The sequence below is a fragment of the Arachis ipaensis genome, chromosome B09 (assembly GCF_000816755.2).
Source record: "Arachis ipaensis cultivar K30076 chromosome B09, Araip1.1, whole genome shotgun sequence".
Classification (NCBI taxonomy): domain Eukaryota; kingdom Viridiplantae; phylum Streptophyta; class Magnoliopsida; order Fabales; family Fabaceae; genus Arachis; species Arachis ipaensis.
In genome coordinates this window covers 32,780,497-32,788,078 of record NC_029793.2, presented here as the reverse complement: position 1 = coordinate 32,788,078, position 7,582 = coordinate 32,780,497, and positions in this window count along the sequence as shown.

Sequence of the window (7,582 nt, the reverse complement as noted above, 5' to 3'; positions counted from 1 at the left end):
CCAAAGAGGAATCGAAGCAAACCCAGATAAGTGTCAGGCCATACTTCACATGAAAAGTCCGACCTGTGTCACAGAGGTCCAGCGGCTCAATGGAAGACTAGCGGCTCTGTCTAGATTCCTAGCTGGATCAGCCTTAAGATCTCTCCCCTTCTATGCAACATTAAGGAAGGGACAGAGGTTTGAGTGGACCCCAGAATGCGAACAAGCCTTCTAAGATTTCAACAAATTTCTGGGGCAACCACCTGTCCTTACTCAACCTTGAGAAGGTTAAGAGCTCATACTATACCTCGCTGTAGAGAGTCGGGCAATAGCCTCAACACTGGTCAGAGAAGACAAAAGTGGGCAACAACCCATCTACTTCATCAGTAAGGCTCTACAAAGGGCTAAATTAAACTATCAAAAGATAGAAAAATTCACGTACGCTCTCATACTCACCTCCCGATGACTCCAACCATACTTTCAAGCTCACACCATTAGAGTACGGACCAACCAACCCATAAAGGAGATCTTACAGAAAACAGACTTAGCCGGAAGAATCCTACAATGGGCAGTCGAGTTATCCGAATTCGACCTCAAATATGAAGCTCGAACAGTCATCAAATCACAGTATCTGGCCGACTTCTTTGCCGAGTACACTAACACCCCGGGAACTCCCACAAAGTGGAACTTCTACGTAGATGGCTCCTCGAACAAAATCGGGAGTGGGGCAGGCGTCATTTTAGAAAGCGACTAGGGAACCCAAATCGAACTCTCCTTAAAGTTTAAGTTTCTTGTCTCAAATAATCAAGCTGAATATGAAGCACTACTGGCTGGCCTGAGGCTGGCTAGGGAAGTGAGAGCTCAAAGACTTACCATCTTTAGCGATTCCCAAGGAGTCACTTCACAAAAAGAAGGAAACTATCAAGCTAAAGATCCCACTATGAAAAAATACCTTGACAAAATCAAAGAACAGCTCAGACAATTTAAGGGATATGAGGTCCGACACATACCCTGGGAACAGAATGCTCGAGCTGATGCACTCTCAAAACTAGCCAACACCAAGCCAGGGGCAACAATAGAAGTCTCATCCAAGAAACACTCCAAAGTCCATCAACCTTGGAGGCAGAAAAGATCCTAGCCATATTAGGGCAGGATCAAGGATGGATGACTCCCATAATTAACTACCTCAAGTCAGAAACACTTCCCGCTGACAAAAAGGAGGCAAAAAGGCTAGTACGAGAAGCACAGTACTACACCATAATACAAGACGTCCTATATGAATCTCTACACCTCTCTTAAAATGCGTCCCGACCTCCGTTACAAAGGAAGTCCTCGAAGAGGTCCACAGTGGCATGTGCGACAATCACCTTGGGGCACGAGCCCTTGCTAAAAAGGTACTCCGAGCTGGTTTCTACTGGCCGATCTTGCAAAGGGAAGCAACAAAGTTTGTCAAGACATGCCCACCATGCCAGAAGCACGCCAACTTCCACATAGCTCCACCTGAGGAGCTCATCTGCGTCACTTCACCCTGGCCATTTGCAAAGTGGGGACTCGACCTCCTTGGACCTTTTTCCCAGGGATCCGGACAAGTCAAGTTTCTCATTGTAGGCATAGACTACTTCACAAAGTGAATTGAAGCAGAGCCATTAGCTAATGCCACAGCCCAAAGAAGTCGAAAATTTCTATACAGAAATATTATCACAAGGTTTGGGGTCCCATGCTCCATCACCACAGATAATGATACTCAATTTTCCGACACAGGCTTTAGAAATCTGGTAGTTGATCTAAAAATCAAGCACCCAATTCACCTCTATAGAACACCCACAAGCCAATGGACAGGCAGAAGTCGCCAACAAAGTCATACTGGCCGGGTTAAAATGGAAATTACAGGACGCCAAGGGAGCTTGGGCCGAAGAGCTCCCACAAGTCCTATGGGCATATCGAACAACACCGCACTCAACTACTGGAGAATCACCATTCCGACTTGCTTACGGAATGGAGGCAATGATTCCCGTAGAGATAGAAGAAAAATCTCCTAGAATGATCCTCTATAATGAAGATACCAACTCCCAGGCTCAAAGGGAAGAGCTCGACCTACTTCCAGAAGTCTGAGAAAGAGTTCGAATTAAAGAAGAAGCCCTAAAGCGTCGAATGGCTCTGAGGTATAATCAGAAGGTCGTCTAGTGAAACTTCATCACCAATGATCTCATCTTAATCCGAAATTATATCGGAGCAGGTCGGTCAGGAGAAGGGAAGCTAGCAGCTAACTGGAAAGGACCATACCGAGTAACAGAAGTACTAAGGAAAGGTTACTACAAGGTGTCCGACCTCGAAGGGCGAGAGCTACCAAGGTCATGGCATGCCTGTAACCTAAGAAGGTATTATAGCTAGAGAAAAGTAAAGATCTTAGGTCAAGGGGCACTCTTTTTCCTGAAATGGTTTTTTAATGAAGCGCCAGGCCGAGATCTACGAAACTGCCCGACCTCTAAGGGTAAGCACTCATATGAACATACTTATATTTATGTTTTTATCTCATTATTATTCAAAAGTCACCAATTCCCTAAAAAGTTTCCTACCAAGACGCATTAATCTAAGCTCGTAAAACGCAAAATTTATCGTCCGATTACAAAGAGGTCGGCAAGGTGAAGCGATAGCAGCAACTTAATGCAAGAAGTTATAAAAAGTAGACCATAAAAAGTGACCTGACGAGGTCTGATGAAAAATGGACTACTAAAAATAACTTAAGAAAGCCCAACAGAAAAGTCAGACCAATGAAAGGATCACTAAAAAGGGACGAAGACACCTTCCAAAGGCCAAGGAAAGGTTAAAAAACCAAAGGCCAAAAGTGCTTCGCTGAAATGTATAAGTCTTACAAAAAAGACATTACTTAAAAAGCGAAAGCATAGGTCGAAACAGCGCTAAAAATCTTCCAAAAAAACTATAAAGAAATGGTTCCTCATCAGGAACACTACCTAAAAATTTGTTGGAATATGACTAAAAAAGCCCGAATAACAAGGTCGTACGGGTCGACGTCAGAGGGGCACAGGTACGATCTCAAGAAAAGAAAAATCCAAAAAGGTTGAAAAACAACATAAGGCTCAAAAGTGCTTCAAAATGATGCAACTCCACTCAAAAGAAAGCACGATCTCAGAACAAGGCTACAGAAAAGTCATCCAAAACTAAAAAGGTTCTATCTAAGGAAAACTAAAAAGTTATCAGACAAATCACCAAAAGCCCGGATATCAAGCCGCAAGGATAACTTCGCCAAAGCAGAGGTTTGTCAACACAAACTCAAAGCAAGGCGTGATCCAAAAGACAAGGGTAGAAAACCCACACTACCACTCAAAAGAGGTTAGACTGGGAAGTACCAAACCTCTAGAAAATCTGCAAGGATTGCAAAGCAATGAAGGAACAAGCCAGACAGATGCTTGAGCACGACTTCCTCAAAGGGATCGAAGCTAAGAAGCACGACCTCACAAGGAAGATCGAAGCTCAAGCAGGGGCACTGTTCATACCCCGGGTCGAGCTATGCGATCGGGGTTAGACAAAGATCAGAACGACCGATCTCTTGAAAGGTTGGTCTATTACCGACCTCTTCACAAAGAGCTTGGCCAAATCACTATAAGGCCCAAAGCAGGCCCAAAGCAAAGGATCCCCGCTCACCAAAAGGCGGTGGACTAAAAGATAAAGATCTCCTCCACAAAAAAATAAGATAAGATAACAAAATTATCTCAAGGAAGATCACTCTCCACTACTATAAATACACTGGAGCACCCAGGTATAACTCATACTTTGATTCTACACAAAATACCTGCTCAAAGCCCATGCTAACTTAAGCATCGAAGTCTCTTGTAGGTACCACCCCCCTCCGGTGATCAAGGATCAACAACATCCCAAGACTCAACAAGTCGGATACGGCAGCTCCAGCCACCACAACAGATCTCGTCCGAGATCGACCTTCAGTTTCAGGTAACCCTCAGAACAATACTCATGTGTTAATTAAATGTAAAACCATCTGCATCGATGCTCTTGTATATATTTTAGTTTGAAAAGAAAAAAAAAAGAAAAAGAAAAAATATACATATATAAAAAATGAATAAAAGAAAAAAATAGAAAGAAAAGAAAGAAAAAGAAAAGAAATAAAAAGGGGATAAAATGCCCCAAAGTGATGACCAATAAAAATCAATGCATATGAGTTGTGAAATGAAAAAAGAAATACATGAGTATGTGAAAAAGTGAGAAGAATGGGTAGTTAGGTTAGTTTTGAAACTGTATAGGGTGTCATAGGTTAGGTAGGAAGTCTAAGCTTATCAAGGATTCAAATTTCAAGTCCACTTGACCAAATATGCATGCTACCTTGCCCCTAGCCCTATTACAACCTATGGATAAGTCCTCATGATAATTGTATGCATGCATGAAATATTTGTTGATTGTTAGATGAAAAACAAATCTTAGAAAGCATGATTAGGGGAGAATTGAGAGTGATCAACCCTATACACCGAGCGAATAGAGTGTAACCACATCCGGTGAGGGTTCGAGGCTCAATTCCTTGTTCTCGTCTCTCGCGAGCGTTCTTCGTGCAAGTTATGCGCACCTCACTTTGATGATTGGAATTGGTAGAGTTCATATATTGTTTATCATTTTGCCCTACGTGCTTATATGTATTCTTGGAAGATTGATTTGCTTTTGACCAAGTAGATAGTAGCATTCATTTTAGCTGCATGCATATAGGTAGATTGCTTCTTATAAATCCCATTCTCTTGTAATTCTTTGGTCTTTGGCTTTCTTTTAAGCATCAGGACATGCTCGGTCTAAGTGTGGGGAGGTTGATAAACCCCATTTTTAGGGTTTATCTTGTATGGATTTTGAGGATTTTATCAATGTTCTTTCACACTTATTCATATAAAATGTATGGTTTTGTGTTTCCTTCCCGATTTTGCTTCATGGATGAAAACATGCCTCTTTCACACTAAATGTGTTATATTTGAGCCTCTTCTATTACCATTCGATGCCGTGATCTATTTTTTAAGTGATTTCAGAGTTTATAGGGCAAGGATGGCCTAGAAGAGAGGAAGGAAGCATGCATAAATGGAAGGAGCATGGAAATTGGAGCTTTGGAGCTTAAGCAGCGATGCGTACGCGTGCCTTACGCGTACGCGTGGATCGTAAAACTCCAGGGATACGCACGTGTGCTGTACGCGTACGCGTTGGTGCTCGCACATGATTTTTAAGTGAAAACGTGCTTGGCGATTTCACAGAGACTGTGGGGCCCAATCTGAACCAACTTTGGCACCTAAGCACTTAAAAGGACTAAGGGATGAAGGGATTCTTATTCATTCACACATTTAGATCTTTTTAGTTAGTTTTTTGGAAGTTACATTTTGTAGAGAGAGAAACTCTAGCTTCTCTTTAGGGTTTTGCTTCTCAATTTGGAATTCTCTTGGATCCATTGGTGAGATCTTTTGTCAATTCAATTCTACATTGCTTCAACTTGTAGATATAATTCTCCTACTCTCAATTTAGTTCTTGTTACTCAAGTTACTTGTGGATCTTAGATTTGGAATTTTGTTACTTTGATTTTCATTAATGCTTGAGGAATTTTATGTTCATTGTTGCCAATTGTTTGATTATTGTTAATCTCTTGTAGTGGATATCTTTGATTTCAAGTTTATTCTCAATTTTACAATGACTTTCATCCTTGCTCTCCAAGTGTTTGAGAAAATGCCAACTTTAGCTATGAGGTAGACTTTTCATTCTTGGCTTGGGGGTTGAGATATTGGAGACACTTGAATTATCAATGTCTTTTGTTGATTATCAATTGAAAATTGCTAATTGGTTTGAATGTCACTAAAGCTAGACTTTCCTAGGGTTAGACTAGGACTTGTGAACTCAAATTGATTACTTTCACTTGACTTTCCTTCATACTAGAGGTTAAGTAAGTGAAGCAATAACTAATTGTAGTCACAATTGATGGAGATGATGATGATAGGAAGTCCAATTCTCACTCCTAGCCAAGGCTTTTATATTGCTTGATTTTCATTCACACTATTAGCTTGTTCCTTTTTTGCATTAAACTCCAAAACACCAATACGACTTCTAACTAATATTGTGCATCTTGGAGCACTCCTAGAGAGAACGACTCGGGACTAATACTCTCGGTTATTAATTTTGGATTGTGGTGACACAATTTCTTTGTTTGATGTGGAATTGCATGTCGGTTTAGACTATACTCACGATTGAATTTATTGATAAATTCTAAACCAGCATAAAATCTCTCATCACACTCATTGCACTTAAACTGACTCCCCGACAACGGCGCCAAAAACTTGACTTAGTGCAAACCGTCGGCTTATAATTTTCCACAAAATTGAGTTTCTTTGCAAGTATAGTCCAAGCCAACAGATAATGCTCACAGTCAAAGTTTGAATTCAAAATAATGTCACAATTTAAACCAATTCAATTCCGGGAGTTTCAATTCCTGGGTCGTCTCCCAAGGACACTTGAGACCAATGAGTGTGCAATCTTGGTTATGAGGATCATGGGGTTTTCAATAAAGGGATAAACATATAAATTAATAAAAGAACATGCAAAATTGTAATAAATAAACTGATAAAGGAATTAATGAAGTAACTATGCAATATAGACAAGTAAAGTGTAAAAGGAACTAATGTAAATGTGTATGAAGGAATTAAAGCATAAAAGGTATCTTGGCTTGGATTGAGTTAAAGGTCCTTTCCTTGTTGGAACCACAACTACGACAACTAGAATGGATCAATCTCGCTTGATTAACCCTCACATCGGAGAGTAAGTTGAATGAGCATAAGTGTTTTTAACCCACAAATCCTAAATTGCTTGCTAATTACCTTAGCAACAACTTAGCGTTAGTGGGAACAAGAACAATTAACAATCCAAGAATTGACACTAAATGTTGGACATTCCAATTCTAGGAACCCAATTGCTCACTTTTCCTAAGCCAAGAGATAGAAAACTAGCCCAAAATCATAATTGACATTTTGTCAAACACTTAGTGGGCAAGAACTCTAAACATGGGCAAAATGAGAAAAAGCTTGAAACCAAAAGCAACAAATGATCTCAATCAACAATAAAGACTCAAGAAAGCATGTAACAATCATCAATCATCAAATTTATCAACAAGAAATAGAAATTGCAAAAGAGAAGTAAAATTGAACTATAACTTGAAATATAAGAAAGAGTAACAACAATGTAACTATAAAGAGTAGTAACAAAGAGATACTTACAATGCAAATTAGCAAAATCCAAGATCAAAAATGGAAATGGCACTTGAATGTAAAAACCCTATTATAAACCCTAATAGAGATGATGAAAAACTTAAAAAAAAAACTATACTGAAGCTCTCTACTACTACTCCTAAGCTACCCTAATGTTATGCTATACTATGGTCTTCATTCTCCCTTCCTTATGAGCTAAATGGCTTTAGAAATGGGCCTCCAAACCACCAAAATCGCGAGTCACGTGAGATTTTAATGAAAGCATGTGCGGCCACCTGTGCGGACGCACAGACGTGTGCGTACGCACACTCTGCCGAAAATCTCTACCCGTGCATACGCACAGGAAGTCGTGC